This window comes from Rhinopithecus roxellana, chromosome 17, assembly GCF_007565055.1.
Source record: "Rhinopithecus roxellana isolate Shanxi Qingling chromosome 17, ASM756505v1, whole genome shotgun sequence".
Classification (NCBI taxonomy): Eukaryota; Metazoa; Chordata; class Mammalia; order Primates; family Cercopithecidae; genus Rhinopithecus; species Rhinopithecus roxellana.
Window position 1 is genome coordinate 38,746,633 of NC_044565.1, and position 20,744 is coordinate 38,767,376.

Consider the following 20,744-nt stretch of genomic DNA (forward strand, 5'->3'; position numbering starts at 1 on the left):
ACAGAACATTCAACATGAGAAAATGGGGAAAAAAACCAAAATTAGAAAGAAGAAAATAAAGATAGAAACAGAAATTTGATATAAATAAAACGAGGGACCAAATAACTGCTTCTTTAAAAAGAGCAATTTAATAAACAAACCTCTACTAATTCTAATAAAAAAGAAAGCACAATATCAGCACTGATAATAGAATAGTGGCATAACCATAGTCAGGAGATGTGAAAAATATTAGAATAGTATATACAACTTTATAACAATATATTGAGAAACTAGATGAAATAGAAGGGTTTTTTTTGTTTTGTTTTGTTTTTCTGAGACAGGGTCTTACTCTGTTACGCAAGCCCATGTGCAGTGGTAAGTACAATCACAGCTCACCGCAGCCTCAACCTCCTAGGCTCAAGGGATCGTCCTGCCTCAGCCTCCCATGTAGCTGGGACCACGAGTGCATGCTACCACAGCTTGCTAACTTTTGTTATTTTTTGTAGAGATGAGGGCTCACTTTTTTGCCTAGAGTGGTCTTGAACTCCTGACCTCAGGTGATCCACCCGCCTTGGCCTCCCAAAGTGCTGGGATTACAGGCATGAGTCACCAAGCTCAGCTTGAAGAATTTTTAATAAAATATAAAACTGTCAAATTATACACAAGAAAAGGTAAAAAAAAAAAAAAAATCAATATTCTTAGGTTTTTTCTTTTTAAGTTAGTCAAACATATTCTTCCCTGCAAAGTTCCAGGTCTAGGTGATTTTGTGGGAAAATTTTCTCAAACCTTGAAGATTTGAGAAACTTCTTATGTTATTTAAACTGGTTTGGAGGTTTGGAGACTAGAAAGAGATAGAAATCTGTCAAATCCCTTCTATGAGGTTAACATAATATTTAGACTAAAAACAAACAAAAATAAAAGAAAAAAAAAGAAGAAACTATAGCCCTCATTCATGAATATAGATACAAAGAATCTAAATTGAATATTAGTAAATCTAAATATAGCAGTATATGAAAAAATACATCATCATCAAATAGAATTTAGAAATGGAAGAATGGTTCAACATCAGAACATTTAATACTTTAATTCAATATCTTAATATAGGCCAGGTGTGGTGGCTCATGCCTGTGATCCCAGCACTTTGGGAGGCCAAGGCGGGTGGATCACCTGAGGTCAGGAGTTCAAGACCAGCCTGGCTAACATAGTGAAATTGCATCTCTACTAAAAATACAATTAGATTAGCCGGGCCTGGTGGTGTGCACCTGTAATCCCAGCTATTCGAGGTGGGGTGGGGTGGGGTGGGGTGAGGCAGGGCAGTGCTTAGGCAGAAGAATCACTTGAACCTGGGAGGCGGAGGTTGCAGTGAACTGAGATCCAGCCATTGCACTCCGGCCTGGGCAACAGAAGCAAAACTCTGTCTAAAAATATATATATATATATATATATATATATATATATATATATATATATATATATATATATATTACAGGTCATTTACTCCTTTTGATAGATTCAGAAAAGGGAACCCCAATTCTTGAAAAAATTTTCATAAGCTATGAAGAGAATAAAACTTGCTTAATTTGATAGAGTATGTATCTGATGTCTATAGCAAACTTTATATTAAATCTTAAAGCACTAGACAGATATTCCTGTTTGAGTCAGGTATAAGACAAAAATGCATCATCTTAATATTTTTCAACAGTGTCCTAGAAACCCTAACTAATGAAGCAAAGAAAAATAATTCTCTCTCTCTCTTTGCAGACAGTTAATACATAAAAAGAGAGGGAATATTAGAATAGAGGAAACAAACTACCATGATTATATATCTAAAAAAAGATACAGATGTTATGTTTAGAGACTGGCAAGATGGCTGAATAGGAACAGCTCCAGTCTGTAGCTCCCAGAGAGATCAACACAGAAGGCAGATGATTTCTGCATTTCCAACTGAAGTACCCGGCTTGTGTCACTGGGACTGGTTAGACAGTGGGTGCAGCCCATGGAGGGCGAGCCAAAGCAGGGTGGGCGTCGCCTCACCTGGAAAGCGCAAGGGGTCAGGGAACTCCCTCCACTAGCCAAGGGAAGCCGTGAGGGACTGTGCCATGAGGAATGGTGCACTCTGGCCCAGATACTATGCTTTTCCCACAGTCTTCACCACCCACAGACCAGGAGATTCCCTTGGGTGCCTATGCCACCAGGGCCCTGGGTTTCAAGCACAAAACTGGGAGGCCGTTTGGGCAGATGCTGAGCTAGCTGCAGGAGTTTTTTTTTTTTTTTTTTTTTTTCCATACCCCAGTGGCGCCTGGAATGCCAGCGATAAAGAACTCTTCACTACCCTGGAAGGGGGCTGAAGCCAGGGAGCCAAGTGGTCTAGCTCAGTGGATCCTACCCCCACAGGCCCAGCAAGCTAAGATCCACTGGCTTGAAATTCTCGCTGTCAGCACAGCAGTCTGAAGTCAACCTGGGATGCTCAAGCTTGGTGGTGGGAGGGGCGTCCACCATTACTGAGGCTTGAGTAGGCAGTTTTCTTCTCACAGTGTAAATAAAGCCACTGGGAAGTTCCAACTTGGTAGAGCCCTCCGCAGCTCAGCAAAGCCACTGTAGCCAGACTACCTCTCTAGATTCCTATTCGCTGGGCAGGGTAACACTGAAAAAAAGACACCAACCCCAGTCGGGGGCTTGCAGATAAAACCCCCATCTCCCTTGAACAGAGCACCTGGGGAAAGGGGCGGCTGTGGGCACAGCTTCGGCAGACTTAAACATCCTTGCCGCCTGCCGGCTCTGCAGAGAGCAGCGTATCTCCCAGCACAGTGTTTGAACTCTGCTAAGAATCAGACTGTCACCTCAAGTGGGTCCCTGACCCCCAAGTCTCCTGACTGGGAGACACCTCCCAGCAGGGGCCGACAGATACCTCATACAGGAGAGCTCTGGCTGGCATCTGGTGGGTGCCCCTCTGGGATGAAGCTTCCAGAGGAAGGAACAGGCAGCAATCTTTGCTGTTCTGCAGCTGCTGCTGGTGATACCCAGGCAAACAGGGTCTGGAGTGGACCCCCAGCAAGCTCCAGCAGACTGGCAGAAGAGGGTCCTGACTGTTGGAAGGAAAACTAATAAAGAGAAAGGAATAGCATCAACATCAACAAAAAGGACGCCCACAAGAAACCCCATCTGAAGGTCACCAACATCAAAGACCAAAGGTAGATAAATCCATGAAGATGGGGAGAAACCAGCATAAAAAGGCTGAAAATTCCAAAAACCAGAATGCCTCTTCTACTCCAAAGAATCACAACTCCTCGCCAACAAGGGAACAAAACTGGATGGATAATGAGTTTGACAAATTGACAGAGTAGGCTTCAGAAAGTGGGTAATAACCAACTCCTCCAAGCTAAAGGAGCATGTTCTAACCCAATGCAAGGAAGCTAAGAACCTTGAGAAAAGGTTAGAGGAATTGCTAACTAGAATAATCAGTTTAGAAAACAACATAAATGATCTGATGGAGCTGAAAACCACAGCACAAGAACTTTGTGAAGCATACACAAGTATCAATAGCCAAATCAATTGAGTGGAAGAAAGGATATCAGAGATTGAAGATCAACTTAATGAAATACAGTGTGAAGACAAGATTAGAGAAAAAAGAATGAAAAGAAATGAACAAAATCTCCAAGAAATATGGGACTATGTGAAAAGACCAAACCTATGTCTGATTGGTGTACCTAAAAGTGACAAGGAGAATGGAACCAAGCTGGAAAACACTAGTCAGGATATTATCCAGGAGAACTTCCCCAACCAATCAAGAGAGACCAACGTTCAAATTCAGGAAATACAGAGAACACCACAAAGATACTCCTCAAGAAGAGCAACCCCGAGACACATAATCATCAGATTCACCAAGGTTGAAATAAAGGAAAAAATGTTTAGGGCAGCCAGAGAAAAAGGTCAGGTTACCCACAAAGGGAAGCCCATCAGACTAACAGTGGCTCTCTCTGCAGAAACCCTGCAAGCCAGAAGAGAGTGGGAGCCAATATTCAACATTCTTAGAAATTTCAACCCAGAATTTTATATCCAGCCAAACTAAGCTTCATAAGCAAAGAGAAATGAAATCCTTTACACACAAGCAAATGCTAAGAGATTTTGCCACCACCAGGCCTGCCTTACAGGAGCTCCCGAAGGAAGCACTAAACATGGCAAGGAAAAATCTGTCCCAGCCACTGGAAAAATGTACCAAATTGTAAAGATCATCAACACTGTGAAGAAACTGCATCAACTAATGGGCAAAATAACCAGCTAGCATCAAAATGACAGGATCAAATTTACACATAACAATATTAACCTTAAATGTAAATGGGCTAAATGCCCCAATTAAAAGACTCAGACTGGCAAATTGGATAAAGAGTCAAATCACCATGCTGTATTCAGTAGACCCATCTTACGTGCAAAGACACACATAGGCTCAAAATAAAAGGATGAAGGAATATTTACCAAGCAAATGGAAAGAAAAAAAAAAGCAGAGGTTGCAATCCTAATCTCTCAAAGAACAGACTTGAAACCAACAAAGATCAAAAGAGACAAAGAAGGGCATTACATAATGGTAAAGCGACCAATGCAACAAGAAGAGCTAACCATTGTAAATATATATGCACCCAATACAGGAGTACCCAGATTCATAAAGCAAGTTCCTAGGGACCTACAAAGAGTCTTAGACTCCCACACAATAATGGTGGGAGGCTTAGCACCCCACTGCCAATATTAGATCAATGAGACAGAAAATTAACAAGGATATCCAGGACTTGAACTCAGCTCTGGACCAAGCAGACCTAATAGACATCTACAGAACTTTCCACCCCAAATCAGGAGCATATACATTCTTCTTAGCACCATATCACATTTATTCTAAAATCGACCACATAATTGGAAGTAAAACACTCCTGAGCAAAAGCAAAAGAACAGGAATCATAACAAACTGTCTCTCAGACCACAGAGTAATCAAATTAGAACTCAGGATTAAGAAAGTCATTCAAAACCGCACAACTACATGGAAACTGAACAACCTGCTCCTGAAGGACTACAGGGTAAATAATGAAATTAAGGCAGAAATAAATAAGTTATTTGAAACCAATCAGAACAAAGACACAACATACTAGAATCTCTGGGACACAGATAAAGCAGTGTGTAGAGGGAAATTTATAGCACTAAATGCTCACAAGAGAAATCAGGAAAGATCTAAAATCGACACCCTAACATTATTAAAAGAACTAGAGAACCAAGAGCAAACACATTCAAAAGCTAGCAGAAGACAAGAAATAACTAAGATCAGAGCAGAATTGAAGGAGATAGAGACATGAAAAATCCTTCAAAAAATCAATGAATCCAGGAGTTGGTTTTTTGAAGAGATCAACAAAATAGATAGACCACCAGCCAGACTAAAAAAGAAGAAAAGAGAGAAGAATCAAATAGATACAATAAAAAATGATAAGGGAATATCACCACTGATCCCACAGAAAAACAAACTACCATTAGAGAATACTATAAATCCCTCTACGCAAATAAACTAGAATATCTAGAAGAAACGATGCATTCCTGGAAACACACACCCTCCCAAGTCTAAACCAGGAAGAAGCTGAATGCCTGAATAGACCAATAACAAGTTCTGAAATTGAGGCAGTAATTAACAGCCTAGCAACCAAAAAATTCCAGGACTGGATGGAGTCACAGGCAATTTCTACCAAAGGTATAAAGAGGAGCTGGTACCATTCCTTCTGAAACTATTCCAAACAATAGAAAAAAGAGGGTTTCATCTCTAACTCATTTTATGAGGCTAGCATCATCCTGATACCAAAACCTGGAAGAGACACAACAAAAAAAGAAAAATTCAGGCCAATATACCTGATGAACATTGATGCGAAAATTCTTAATAACTCTAATACTGGCAAACCGAATCCAACAGCACATCAAAAAGCTTATCTACCACAATCAAGTTGGCTTCATCCCTGGGATACTAGGCTGGTTCAACATATGCAAATTAATAAACATAATCCATCACATAAACAGAACCAATGACAAAACCACACGATTACCTCAATAGATGCAGAAAAGGCCTTCAATAAAATTCAACACTACTTCATGTTAAAAACTCTCAATAAACTAGGTATTGATGGGACATATCTCAAAATAACAACAGCTATTTATGACAAACCCACAGCCAATATCATACTGAATGGGCAAAAGCTGGAAGCATTCCCTTTGAAAACCTGCACAAGACAAGGATGCCCTCTCTCACCACTCCTATTCAACATAGTATTGGAAGTTCTGGCCAGGGCAATCGGGCAAGAGAAAGAAATAAAGGTATTCAGATAGGAAGCGATGAAATCAAATTGCCTCTGTTTGCAGATGATATGATTGTATATTTAGAAAAACCCGGCCGGGCGCAGTGGCTCACGCCTGTAATCCCAGCACTTTGGGAGGCCAAGGCGGGCGGATCACAAGGTCAGGAGATCGAGACCACGGTGAAACCCTGTCTCTACTAAAAATACAAAAAATTAGCCAGGCGCGGTTGTGGGCGCCTGTAGTCCCAGCTACTCGGGAGGCTGAGGCAGGAGAATGGCGGGAACCTGGGAGGCAGAGCTTGCAGTGAGCAGAGATTGCGCCACTGCACTCCAGCCAGGGGGACAGAGCGAGACTCCGTCTCAAAAAAAAAAAAAAAAAAAAAAAAAGAAAGAAAACCCCATCATGTCAGCACAAAATCTCCTTAAGCTGATAAGCAATTCAGCAAAGTCTCAGGATACAAAATCAATGTGCCAAAAATCACAAGCATTCCTATACACCACTAATAGACAAACAGAGAGTCAAATCATGAGTGAACTCCCATTCACAATTGCTACAAAGAGAATAAAATAGCTGGGAATACAACTTACAAGGGATGTGAAGGATCTCTTCAAGGAGAACTACAAACTACTGCTCAAGGAAATAAGAGAGGACACAAATGGAAAAACATTCCATGCTCATGGATAGGAAGAATCAATATCATGAAAATGGCCATACTGCCCAAAGTGATTTATAGATTCAATGCTATCTCTATCAAGCTACCATTGACTTTCTTCACAGAATTTGAAAAACTACTTTAAATTTCATGTAGAACCAAAAAAGAGCCCACATAGCCAAGACAATCCTAAGAAAAAAGAACAAAGCTGGAGGCATCACACTACCTGACTTCAAACTATACTACAAAGCTGCAGGAAACAAAACAGCATGGTACTGGTACCAAAACAGATTTATAGACCAATGGAACAGAGCAGAGGTCTCAGAAATAACACCATACATCTACAATGATCTGATCTTTGACAAGCCTGACATAAACAAGCAATGGTGGTAGGACTCCCTATTTAAAAAATGGTGTTGGAAAAACTGGCTAGCCATATGCAGAAAACTGAAACTGGACCCCTTCCTTACACCTTATACAAAAATTAACTCAAGATGGATTAAAAACTTAAACATAAGACCTAAAACCATAAAAACCCTGGAGGAAAACCTAGGCAATACCATTCAGGAGATAGGCAGGGGCAAAATCTTCATGACTAAACCGCCAGAAGCAATGGCACCAAAAGCCAAAATTGACAAATGGGATCCAATTAAACTAAAGAGCTTCTGCACAGCAAAAGAAACTATCATCAGAGTGAACAGGCAAGCTACAGAATGGGAGAAAAATTTTGCAATCTATCTATCTGACAAAGGGCTAATATCCAGAATCTACAAAGAACTTAAACAAATTTACAAGAAAAAAAAAACAACCCTACCAAAAAGTAGGCAAAGAATATGAACAGACACTTCTCAAAAGACATTTGTGCAACCAACAAACATGAAAAAAAGCTCATCATCACTGGTCATTAGAGAAATGCAAATCAAAACCACAATGAGTTACCATCTCACACCAGTTCGAGTGGCGATCATTAAAAGTCAGGAAACAACAGATGCTGGAGAGGATGTGGAGAAAGAATGCTTTTACACTGTTGGTGGGAGTGTAAATTAGTTCAACCTTGTGGAAGACAGTGTGATGATTCCTCAAGGATCTAGAACTAGAAATACCATTTGACCCAGCAATCCCATTACTGGGTATATACCCAAATGATTATAAATCATTCTACTATAAAAACACATGGACATGTATATTTATTGTGGCACTGTTCACAATAGCAAAGCCTTGGAACCAATCCAAATGCCCATCAATGATAGAATGGATGAAGAAAATGTGGCACATATATACCATGTAATACTATGCAGCCATAAAAAAGGATGAGTTCATGTCCTTTTCAGGGACATGGATGAAGCTGGAAACCATTATCCTGAGCAAACTAACACAGGAACAGAAAACCAAACAGCGCATGTTCTCACTCATAAGTGGGAGTTGAACAATGAGAATACATGGACACAGGGAGGGGAACATCACATACTGGGGCCTGTCGGGGGGTTGGGGGTTAGTGGAGGGATAGTATTAGGAGAAATACCTAATGTAGATAATGGGTTGATGGGTGCAGCTAACCACCATGGCATGTGTATACCTATATAACAAATCTGCATGTTCTGCACATGTACCCTAGAACTTAAAGTATAATAAAAAAGATACAAAAGAATTGATCAACAAAGTGTTAGAACCAATAAGAGATTTCAGTAAGAAGGAGACATGTAATATTAATATACAAATTACTAATAGACAATAATAGTAACCAATAAGAAATAATGAAAAGAGACCGCCTTTATATTACCAATGAAACTATCAATGGAACAACCTTACCCAAAAATATGCAAGAGATAAAAGAAACTATAAAACTTTCTAGAAATTATTTTAAAAGACCCAGATATGTGGTGGTGCACACCTGTAGTCCCAGCTACTAGGGAGGCTGAGATGGGAGGAACTTCTGAACCCAGGAGGCAGAAATTGCAATGAGCTGTGATCAGGCCACTGCAAACAGAGTGAGACCCTGTTTCCAAAAAAAAAAAAAAAAAGACCCAGATACAGAGGAAAACATGTCATGATTATAAATGGCAGGGTTCAATTTGTAAAGCTAAGTCACCTCAAATTCAAAAGCTCCTATTTATTTATTTATTTATTTGAGGGAGTTTCACTCTTGTAGCCCAGGTTGGAGTGCAGTGGCGCAATCTTGGCTCACTGCAACCTCCACCTCCCGGGTTTAAGTGATTCTCCTGCTTCAGCCTCCAGAGCAGCTGGGATTACAGGCACCTGCCACCACGCCCGACTAATTTTTGTATTTTTAGTAGTGATGGAGTTTCTCCATGTTGGCCAGGCTGGTCTTGAATTTTTTAAATGAAACTTGGCAAATTAATTCGCAAGTTCATTTGGATGAGTAAATTAGCAACAATTAGAAGCAAGTTACAAGAATAAAAATAAAGAAACTGAATTCCTCAGGTATCAAAACTTACTATAAGGCTGTAGTCAAAATAGTGGAGTATTGGTACAGAAATAGAGCAATTAAATATAATAGTGTTCAGAAACAGAACCAAATAAATTCAATATTTAGTATATGAAAAATATGTCACTTCGAGCATTGTGGAAAGAATAGACTAATTAATAAATAGTTTGGGGATGAATGGATTTCTATTTGGAAGAAAAAAATTTGAGTTCTTTTCATAAAACACATTTTAAAAACTAAATTCAAGGGATTAAATAGCTAAATGTAAAAAGGCAAAACTGTAAAAACTCTAGAATAAAATACAGGAAATATTTTTTACAATCTTGGGGTGGAAAGGTCTTCCTAAATAAGACAAAATTCAGAAGCCACAAAGGAGAAAAAGTCCAGATGACTATATAAAGATATAAAACTTCTGTAAAAGACGTTTATAACAGAAGTATTACTACACCTGGTATAAAACAACTCCAATGAATATAAACAAAAAAACAAATAAATAAATAACAAACACCCAGTAGGAACAAAGGCAAAGTATATGAAGAAGTAGGTCACAAAAGAATAAAATGCTAATACCTAATAAGCATATGAAAAGGTGTTCAGCTTCACTGGCTATTAGGAAAATGCAAATTAAAAATGAGATTCCATCTTTCTCTGTCAAATTACCAAATACTAAACATCAAAAAAGTCCAGGTTTGCCTAGAATATGCAGGAACAGAACTCATAGACTTCTAGTACAGAGTGAATTGGGGCAAGCAATTTGGAGTGACAACCGGCAAATAATTATTATTACAATGTGACAATAACTATCAAAATTATTTTAAACTCATAGTTTCAGATTTACATCCTATAGAAATATTTGCACAAATGTATAAGGATATATGTGTAAGGAACTTTATTTGTAATCACTAAAAATATAAAACAATCTAAATGTCCAACAATAGGGCAATGATTTAACAGATGCTGAAATCGTCATAAAATGAGAACTTCTATAGAGGTTTAAAGAATAGAGGTAAGTCTGATGAATTATTAAGTATAAAGTTATGGATGAATATGTAAAGTATGATTTTATTTTTGTGAAAACAAACAACGTATGTGCCTGAATGTTCTTTGAAAAAAGTCTAGAAAGATGTCAAAACTTTGGTGGTGCCTACCTTTTGAGAATGGGTATGTAAATTGGTAGTGGGGTGTGGAGTGTATGTGAGTAGTTGGAGATTTTCACTTTCTACCTTACAAATTATTTATGTATATATTCCATAAATAGTTCCATATTCACAGAGTTAGTTTGCAATAAAAATAAAATGAACATATACAAAGGGATATAACAGACAAGGTCAATTGTACAAAATATATTTTATGGGAATTTGCCATTAAAAGCTGAGCAGAACTGAAATAAACTGTGACTCCCCCAAATCCTAAACAAGAATTTTGAACCCTAACTTTGTTTATGGATTTGTGTGAACTGCAAAAACAATTACAAAATTTAGGGATTTAATTGGTACCAGAGCCTAAAGCTGTATGTCTTTTAGAACAAAACAACAGTGGAGCCTTCAGATATGATGCACATTCTGTTTTGGATCTGGGCCCACCCACGCAAATGGACACCACCACAGACATCGGTGCCTTTCCTGGAGTTCATCTACCTTTTCACTCCAAGAAAGTTACTTCTCATTCTCAGCTTACCTGTTTCCTCAGCCATCCTCGATTTCACCCTGTCTTGGTTCCTAATCATTCATCTCTTCTACTGAATTAGTATTCACATTTTCTTTCCTGTGACCTCTTCCAGGATAACACTTCTGGTACTTTTTTCCCCTCCAGCCTTACATATGTTCCTCACTACATCCCAGCCAGCTAGACCTGCCCTCAGCTACCTCATCTCTCTCTGTGACCTAATGACAGAAAAGCAGGATTCTCTTCACCTGACTTCATGTATGGGTCCATGGGAGAGTTCTCTTACTTAAGCATGAAACTCTTGAAGAGAGCATAAACTTTGCTTAAGAAACCAGCATAACTCAGCACTACCTTATGGATAATTATAGTACAAACATCATTTGCTGCTTAAACCATATCTTTTTTTAAATCAGTTTTAAAAGTTTTAATCAGTTTTAAAAGTTATGATATCACATATTCTAATGGAAAATTGCAATTTCCAAATCTCTAGTCTTGAATCATTGGTTAATAATTGTTCCTGATCTGGTTTGCTTGGTTGACTTTGAAATTTATCAGTCTGTGGTCCAGAATTTAAAACTTTCAAATTAGAAGAATGCATAGAGAATCATTCATCTTATCCAAGGGTATCTGAGCTTCTCACTAGGAGGCCTGCTATAAGAAAGTGCTGGGATTACAGCTGTAAGAAAAAGGAGGAAAAGGAGGAGGAGAAGGAGAAGAAAGAAGAGAATAAAGAAGAGTTTTGACCAGTAATATAAACATAGTTCTAAATCTGAATAACAATTTATTCTTCCAAAGTACACAGGTATAAGCCCACAGATCTAGTCTAAAATTACAAGTATATTTGGTTTCAATTTGGATTCTAGATTAACATCAAGTGTAGCAGCTTTTTTTAAGATGGAGTTTCACTCTTGTTGCCCAGGCTGGAATGTAGTGGCAGGATCTCGGCTCACTGCAACTTCCGCCTCCCAAGTTCAAGAGATTCTCCTGCCTCAGCCCCCCGAGTATCTGGGATTACAGGCACACGCCACCACAACTGGCTAATTTTTGTATTTTTAGTAGAGAGGGGGTTTCGACACATTGGCCAAGCTCGTCTTGATCTCCTGACCTCAGGCGATCCGCCTGCCTCAGCCTCCCAAAGTGCTGGGATTACAGGCATGAGCCACCGAGCCCGGCCACTTTTTTCCTTTCATTTCAGTAGTTTCTTCTTAAAAAGATATACTTTTAAACAACCAGATAAATCCAAATATTAGCCAGAATTGGTCCCATAGCCACAAAATGTACTATAATACTCGGATTCATATGCTTGCCTCTAAAATTTCAGAGATTGAGCTTTTCTTAAAATTGAGCAACTTGACTAGAGAAATCGTATTAATTTAGAGTTTATGATCTAAGGGCAATTGAAGAAACTCGTAGTATGAATCATGCTCATCAAAATTTGTAAATCTCTTTTGAAATTGTGACTATTTCTACTACAGTCATATGATACTTCAAAATCTGTGATTCCATGGAGCCAAGAGTAGCTCTTCAATAGGAAATGAATGAGTGCTTCACGCAAATTCTGTAAAATCCACATGGTCAGTTTGAGTCTCAATATCTGCACTTCCTTGAACAAATAAATGATGTATTTGTTTTTCCTTTCTCAGCTTCTGATCCCATTAGTAAGAAAACACAGTCTTGTGAGCAATGATAGAGCTGCATCTCTTAGGGGCGTTTGATTCCCAAGAGACCAAAGAGCAAACAGAATGTCAGTTTAAAAAAATGAAATGTTTCCGTGACTTCGCTATTTAACTGCTTTAAAATAAATGAATGCTGGTTCAAGTTCTTTCAAATACCCCAAGTCTTGGCAACAACGAACAGAATTAACATGAAGAAAATTTACAATCCTTCATCACATCGAACAATGTTCCACATTTGAAAAGTTCACAGCACAGATTTCTGGTGACTGAAAGAAAGGAACGACCTTCTTTGGATTTGAATAAACAGATGGACTTTCTTCTCCTTTTTCTTATAGTGCCCCATTTGTGTAAAAGGATGTGGGAAGAAAATAGCTTAGCTTAAAAGAGTGTCCTATAAAATAAAAGGTTTCATACTTGCCTATAGCTAATCTCTGAAGGTGGTTATAAAACAGTTTTTCTAAAACATTGTATATGCAGTGACCCAGACATTTGCATCAGTGGTCAGACTTTCAAGATGACTACTTAAAAATATAATACTCCTTTTGGACAAGCTTGTTTTTAAAATAGCAGCGTCATTAACTTTGGCAAATCCAATTCTTAAATATCCTTTAAAATAGTTGATAAAAGAAAGAAGGTATGATAACTATATAATGATTGCAATTCATTTTTAAAACCTTATTTTGAAATAATTTTAGAATCATAGGAAGTTGCAAATGTAGTATAAGGAATCCCATGTGCCCTACATGATGGCACCTTATAGAGGGATAGTATAATATCAAAACCAAGAAATTGACATTGGCACATTACTGTTAATGTACCCATCACAGTTGCTATGTTACTCAGTTGTCACCATTGTTTAACCTGCATTCATTTGCATGTACATGGGTGTGTGCATGTGTGCCTGATTCTATGCAATTTTATCCCTTATATAAATTTGTATAACCACCATTACAATCAAGATACAGCTGTTCCATCATTGCAAAAGAAATCTTTCATGCTATCTACCTGTATTTGTGCCCCCAATCTAACGTGTCTCCTTGTCACCTGGCAACTGCTAATTTGTTCTCAATCTCTAGTTGTTTTCACTTCAAACATGTTATTTACATGGAGTCTTACTGCATGGAACCTTTTGAGATTGACTTTTTTCACTAAGCATAACACCCTTGAGGTTCATGCAGGTTGTTTCATGTATCAATAATTCATTCCTTTTGATTGCTGAGTGGTATTCCATGGTATTAATGTACCAGGGTTTGTTCAATAATTCAACCATTAAAGGTCATTTGGGTTATTTCTAGTATTTTGCTCCACAAATAATGCTGTAGTAAACATCTGCATTCAGATTTTTGTGTGAACATTAGTTTTCATTTTTCTAGAATACATGCCCAAGAGTGCTCAACTGCTGAGTCACATGTTTAGTTTTGTTAGAATATGCCTCCTTTCCAGAGGGGCTGTACCATTTTACAATCTCACCTGCAATGTATGACCCAGTTTCTCTGGATCCTTGCCAGCTTCTGTTATTATCAATATGTTTTCACTTTATCCATTCCAATAGGTGTGTAGTGATGCCTCATTGTGGTTTCAGTTTCCACTTCTGTAATGACTAATGATATTGATCATGTTGGGATGTGCTTATTTGCCTCTCCTACACTGCCTTCTGTGAAATGTTTCTTTATGTTTTTGCTCATTTAAAAATTGAATTGTTTGGTTTTTACTGTTGAGTTTTGAGATGTTTATATATATTCTTGATGTAAAGCCTTTATTGAATATGTTGTTTGCAAATACTTTCTCCCACCAATTCATTTGTATAAGACAAAAATCAGAACTAGGCCCTAAGGAAGATATTTGATTTTGTAGATACAGGATTATATTCAAAGCTATGTGACTTGGAGTTCAGTCATTATTTTAGCCCACATTCAGAAGCTCTTTGATACAGTGATGACCCAGTACGCTAAGCAGAATCAAAAGATGAAAAATCACACCACCAGTTAGGATTAGTTCCTACATTTTAAAGACAAATGTCATCTCCATAACTTCAGACTACAAAGGGAAGCTCTTACTGCTGATGAAATGGGTAGTTCAAGAAAGCAGAAAATCTATTTTCAAGGCAGCAGAATGACAGGTAACCTGATCTTTAAACCTTCTATTATTTGTACATAATACTTACTGAGTATTTGCCATAAGTTGCTATAAAATCATCTGATTTAAGAGTCTATGATTTTTTCTAGTACACCTTGCTTACTCTAGAAATGGTAACTATACATTCTCCATGTGAGGGGGCAGTTTAAATATCAAATATCCTAAACTATTACCTGAATAAACCATTAAAATATCCTCCAAGTATTTGACCATCAAAATTATTTCTATTAGACTACCCCTTATCCTGGCAAAGATCCTTGGTTAGAATGTTCCAGATATGCCTCCCTTCTCATATGCCCTTCCCTGCCCACACCCCCAGATGCTCTAATGGTCATGCTCTATATCACGACTCCATCCCCTGGCCACAGCTGATCAGATTAAAGGATAGGTACTTGAGCCAAGGCTGTTCAGTGACTCCAGATTTGGATGTACTGATTCAGGAGAAGATAGGCTGGGTCAATTAGACTCCTCGTTCAGGAATTTGGGATCGAAAAACTGAAGTGAGGTTAAATAACCATAAGAGCTGGACCAAAATGTCATGAAGTGGCCATCATAGGCCTTGTGTAGGCTGGAAACCAGGCTCTGGAAGACAGGGTCAGCAGGTGCACTTAAAGAAGCAGAAATGGTATGAGTCTGCTGATGAGGGTTGTGAGAGGGAGGCAAAGAGTATAACTTCTTGGTGCCCTGATGGTTTTCTGGCTCTGGTTATGATTCTAGTCCATACATAGCTTTAGAAGACACTGTTTTTAGGATCGCTTGAGCCCAGGAGTTTGAGGCTGCAGTGAGCTATGATCATGCCACTGTACTCCAACCTGGGTGACAGAGAGAGAGAGAGACTTTATCTCTCTTAAAAGAAGAAGAAAGAAAGGAGGAGGAGGAGGAGGAAGAAAGAGGAAGAGGAGGAGAAGGACACCATGTCAAGTTCTCTACTTATGACATGGACCTGGTGTTCTTATTTTTTTACTTGGAAGTGATAGTCAATAGCTATAGCAAAATTTGCATGGTATAATAAGGGCAGCATTCTTTCAAAAAGTTTTCAATTGATGTTAAATCTCCCCAGAGAGAGACAGGCACTCCCACATATGACTGGTGGGAGTATACACTGGTTCAACCCTTCTAAAGGGCAATTGAGTGAAATGGACATAGGATTATTTTTTAAAAAATATATGCATTGTAGAAGATCTAGAAGTAAATATTAAAATATTAATACTACAGCAGTTATCTCTAGATAATAAGATTATAAATTATTTAAATGTTATCCTTTTCTACCATGAATATCTCTATCAATTTTTCTTAAAAGCAGATGTTTAAAATATGAAAACCAGCTACCAGTTATTGAGTTCTTACATGAGCTAGATGCTTTACATACATTGTCTCATTTAATTTTTAAAATGATTCTATGAGGCAAATACTATTATTCTCACTTTACAAATGAGGAAGTTGAAGCCTATATATATATATATATATATATATATATATATATAGTCTTTCTAAACACAGTGACTAATAAGTGGTACTAAAATGTAAACTCCATGAGATCAGGGATATGTTCTGTTTTGTGTACTGTTATATCCCCAGTGTCTCTAACTCACTAATTTTTTTCTTTTGAGACAGGGTCTTGCTCTGTCACCCAGGTCACTGCAACCTCGACTTCTCAAGCTCAAGAATCCTCCCGCCTTTAGCCTACAAGTAGCTGTGACCATAGGTGTGTGCCACCATGCTCAGCTCATTTAAAAAAAAATTTTTGTAGAGACAGTCTCATTATGTTGCCCGGGCTGGTCTCAAACTCCTGGCCTCAACCGTTTCTCCCATCTTGACCTCCCAAAGTGCTGGGATTACAGGTGTAAGCCACTACATCCGGCCACTAAATGCTTTTAAAGAATGATGGGCAGAACCAGGCTTTGTACCCCAGTATGCCTTACTCCAAAACTTCTGCTCTAAGCCCTTGTGCTAAACCAACACTCCAAAGAAGCCCTTCTGCAATTTATGACCTTGATAAATGTGTTCCTTCACATTTTAATTTACTTCATTTAAAATAGGAAGAAATGACAATGGGAAATGTTTATAAAACATTTATACTCTAGGAAATCTAAAGTCGCATGATGTGTTACTGTGTTGCCCTAGTCAATAAATTAATAGGTTAGTTTATACATAACCTCAACAAAGTTTTATATTATATAACATTTATATATTTTATTTAATATGGTGTTTGTAGTCATTGCTAGGGAAATTTGGATATTTGATCCATAGTTATGAATTCAATTCTGAATTTATTATACCATCTTATTTGTGGAAAAAGTCAGTTTCTCATATAATGTTGACTTCCAGTAGCTTTTCTAGAAGCTAGCACATTAGAAGAATGAACATTCTTGATATTGTTATTCAAAATCATAATTTATTCCTTACTAGCTACATCACCTTTTAGATCAACATGAAATACTATTTTTGGAGGAAACCTGACATTCAAACTATAATTTTGTGACAGTTATAGCAATGTCTACCTGAGGTTTTAGACAAATACATTTGAGGCTTATGACAAATACATTTCCAGTTTCTAATTCAATTTTAATAATAGTACCACAATTACTAGATCTTAGCCAAAACACTAAGAGCAAAATTTAGTCATAGCTATTAAATTTATGAAAGGCCAACTTTTTCATATAGCAATGTTTGATCCCAAACTTTGTGCTACTCTTCTTTCCTCACTGTGTTTCCAATTAGCTTAAGGCATGAGAAGAAATATCTGAGATGATGTTATAGAGATGTGCCTTCTCAATATCGTGAAAATGGCCATATTGCCCAAATTTATCGATTCAGTGCTATTCCCATCAAACTACCATTGCATTCTCCAAAGAATTAGAAAAAACTATTTTAAATTTCACATAGAATCAAAGAAGACCCCGTAGAGCCAAGACAATCCTAAGCAAAAAGAACAAAGCTGGAGGCATCATGCTACCTGACTTCAAACTACTACTAGGCTACAGTAACCAAAACAGCATTGTACCGGTACCAAAACAGATTTATAGACCAATGGAGCAGAACAGAGACCTCAGAAATAACCACATGTCTACAACGATCTGATCTTCGACAAACTTGACAAAAACAAGCAATGGGGAAAGGCTCTCCTATTCAGTAAATGGTGCTAGGAAAACTGGCTAGCCATATGCAGAAAACTGAAAATGGACCCGTTCCTCACACCTTATACAAAAATTAACTCAAGATGGATTAAAGACTTAAATGTAAAACCCAAAAGATAAAAAGAAGAAAACTTAGGCAATACTATTCAGGACATAGGCATGAGTAAAAACTTCATGACTAAAGTGTCAAAAGCAATGGCAACAAAAGCCAGAATTGACAAATGGGATCTAATTAAACTAAAGAACTTCTGCACAGCAAAAGAAATTATCATCAGAGTGAACAGGCAACCTACAGAATGGGAGAAAATTTTTGCAATCTATCCATCTGTCAAAGGGCTAATATCTAGAACCTACAAGAACTTAAACAAATTTACAAGGAAAAAAAAACAACCACATCAAAAAGTTACCAAAGAATGTGAACAGATACTTCTCAAAAGAAGGCATTTATACGACCAACATATGAAAAAAAGCTCAACATCACTGATCATCAGAGAAATGCAAATCAAAACCACAGTGAGATACCATCTTATTAAGTCTACTTCTCTTTTTACGTATTTTATTGCTATTGTAAATAATAATATAAACTTGTTGGGTCATAATATCCAGGAAGAATAAAATATTATAAATGTGTCAACTCTTAATGTTATTTAAAAAAATGAATTCAATCTCAAACAAAATCACAATGAGATTCTTTTTAGAATTTAGAAGAATGTTATAATATTCATCTAGGAAAATAAAGAGATGAAGATGAAAATATTCTAAAAAAGAGACAGGAAAATGAGCAAGTAAAATAAAAATATGTCAAGGAAAGAGAAGAGAAACCCCAGAAATAGACTGTTATACACAAGGATTAAATAAATGACAAAATACAACATAAAATAATGAAGATTTGAAAATACACATTTATGGGAGACATTCATTAGATCTTTGAATTAAATTATTTTAGATGGCTGGAGTGGTGGCTCAGGCCTGTAATCCCAGCACTTTGGGAAGCTGAGGTGGGCAGATCACTTGAGGTCAGGAGTTCAAGACCAGCCTAGCCCATGTGGTGAAACCCCATCTCTACTAAAAATACAAAAATTAGCCAGGCGCAGTGATGCATACCTGTAATCCTAGCTACTCTGGAGGCTGAGGTGGGAGTATCGCTTGAACCCGAGAGGCAGAGGTTGCAGTGAGCTGAGATCGCAACACTGCACTCCAGCCTGGGAGACAGATCAAGACTCTATCTCAAAAAAAAAAAAAATAGCTGCTGGTAATCCCAGCACTTTGGGAAGCCAAAGTGGGCAGATCTCTTGATCTCAGGAGTTCAAGACCAACCTGGGCAACATGGCGAAACCCATCTCTACAAAAACCAGAAAAATTACCTGGGCATGGTGATGAGTGCCTGTAGTCCCAGCTACACAGGAGGTTGAGGTGGGAGGATCGCTAGAGCCCCGGAGGTTGAGGCTGCAGTGTGCCACGATTGTGTCACTGCACTCCAGCCTGCATGACAGAGTGCAACCCTGTCTCAAAAAAAAACAAAAATTAAAAATAGCAAAACTAGGAAGAAATTAGAGAAGTATATTATTAATTGCTTTAGGTTACTAAAACTTGTATGGTCTGTTGTATCCTACTCACTTTGCACAGTACTGAGCACATAGTAAGTTTCCAATAGATATCCGTTGACCAAGTATTGCAATAATTAACTAAGTAGACTTTGATTATCTGATGAGACAAAAAAGTGACCCTAGAGTCCAATTAGCTGCAACTATGAATAGTGAGTGCAAATTAATTTCTTTGGCCCAGATGCATAAGAACCATAGACAGGAAGCTGTCTCATCAGTTGTGGAATGGAGAAGTGATAGGAATGACAGGTGGGCTATGGAAGTGTTATTGGGCCACATCAAGTCCCACCATAAGCATGAGCTGTTGGAGGATGAAAGCAGCCAACAGGCCACACTGGTCTGAGACAGTCAGCAGATGTATGGCTTGACTCAATTAAGAAATCGTATTCAACTTGGGAGGTCCAAAAAGCAGAGTGGCTGGATGACAAGACTTCTAAACAGCAATCTCAGCTGCTAAACGAACGCTGTGGTTGTGTTTGGAGAGGAGAGAGAGAGAACCACATACTTCTTTTCAGTCTCTTTCTAGAATAATTGCAGCATCCTGAAGCACTTACACTTGATGGTTCTGCATCTTCCATCTGAGACAGTCAAGGGATCTAAAAGTCAGTAAATGATTGTTCTCAATGTATATAGTAAGGAAAACACTCATTCAAAATCACTTAGTTGAGGATTCTGTGCAGTACAATGTTTCTGTGTTATTTTCAGAGTCTACTTTGTGCTGATTGCTCACAGCATTCCATATATTTTTGCAGAATTAGTAAAAGATAATTTTTTTGGATAAGGTTTAAAAATGATCATTGTGGTTTTGTTAAAACCTTGTTTTCCAATTTGGTGCTGGAAACTGGTTTTAGAAATATAGGGAACTGATCTAACATTTACTAATGATGAATCTGTTCCCAGCTTTTTAGTCCTATTTTCCCACCGTGATGACAATAAACACATTGGGAGAAATTGGGAGCCCAGGCCTGTCCATCTTCATTTCATGCCAGGATTCAGTGTTTCCCTGCTATAATGAAGCCCTCATAGGCCTACCTACAATAATTCTCCCATCTGTCAGATTGGAGGATAGTTCACTCAAGAGGAGTAGAATTATTTTTGCTATTTGACCAGCAGGTAAGCTACTGGATGAAA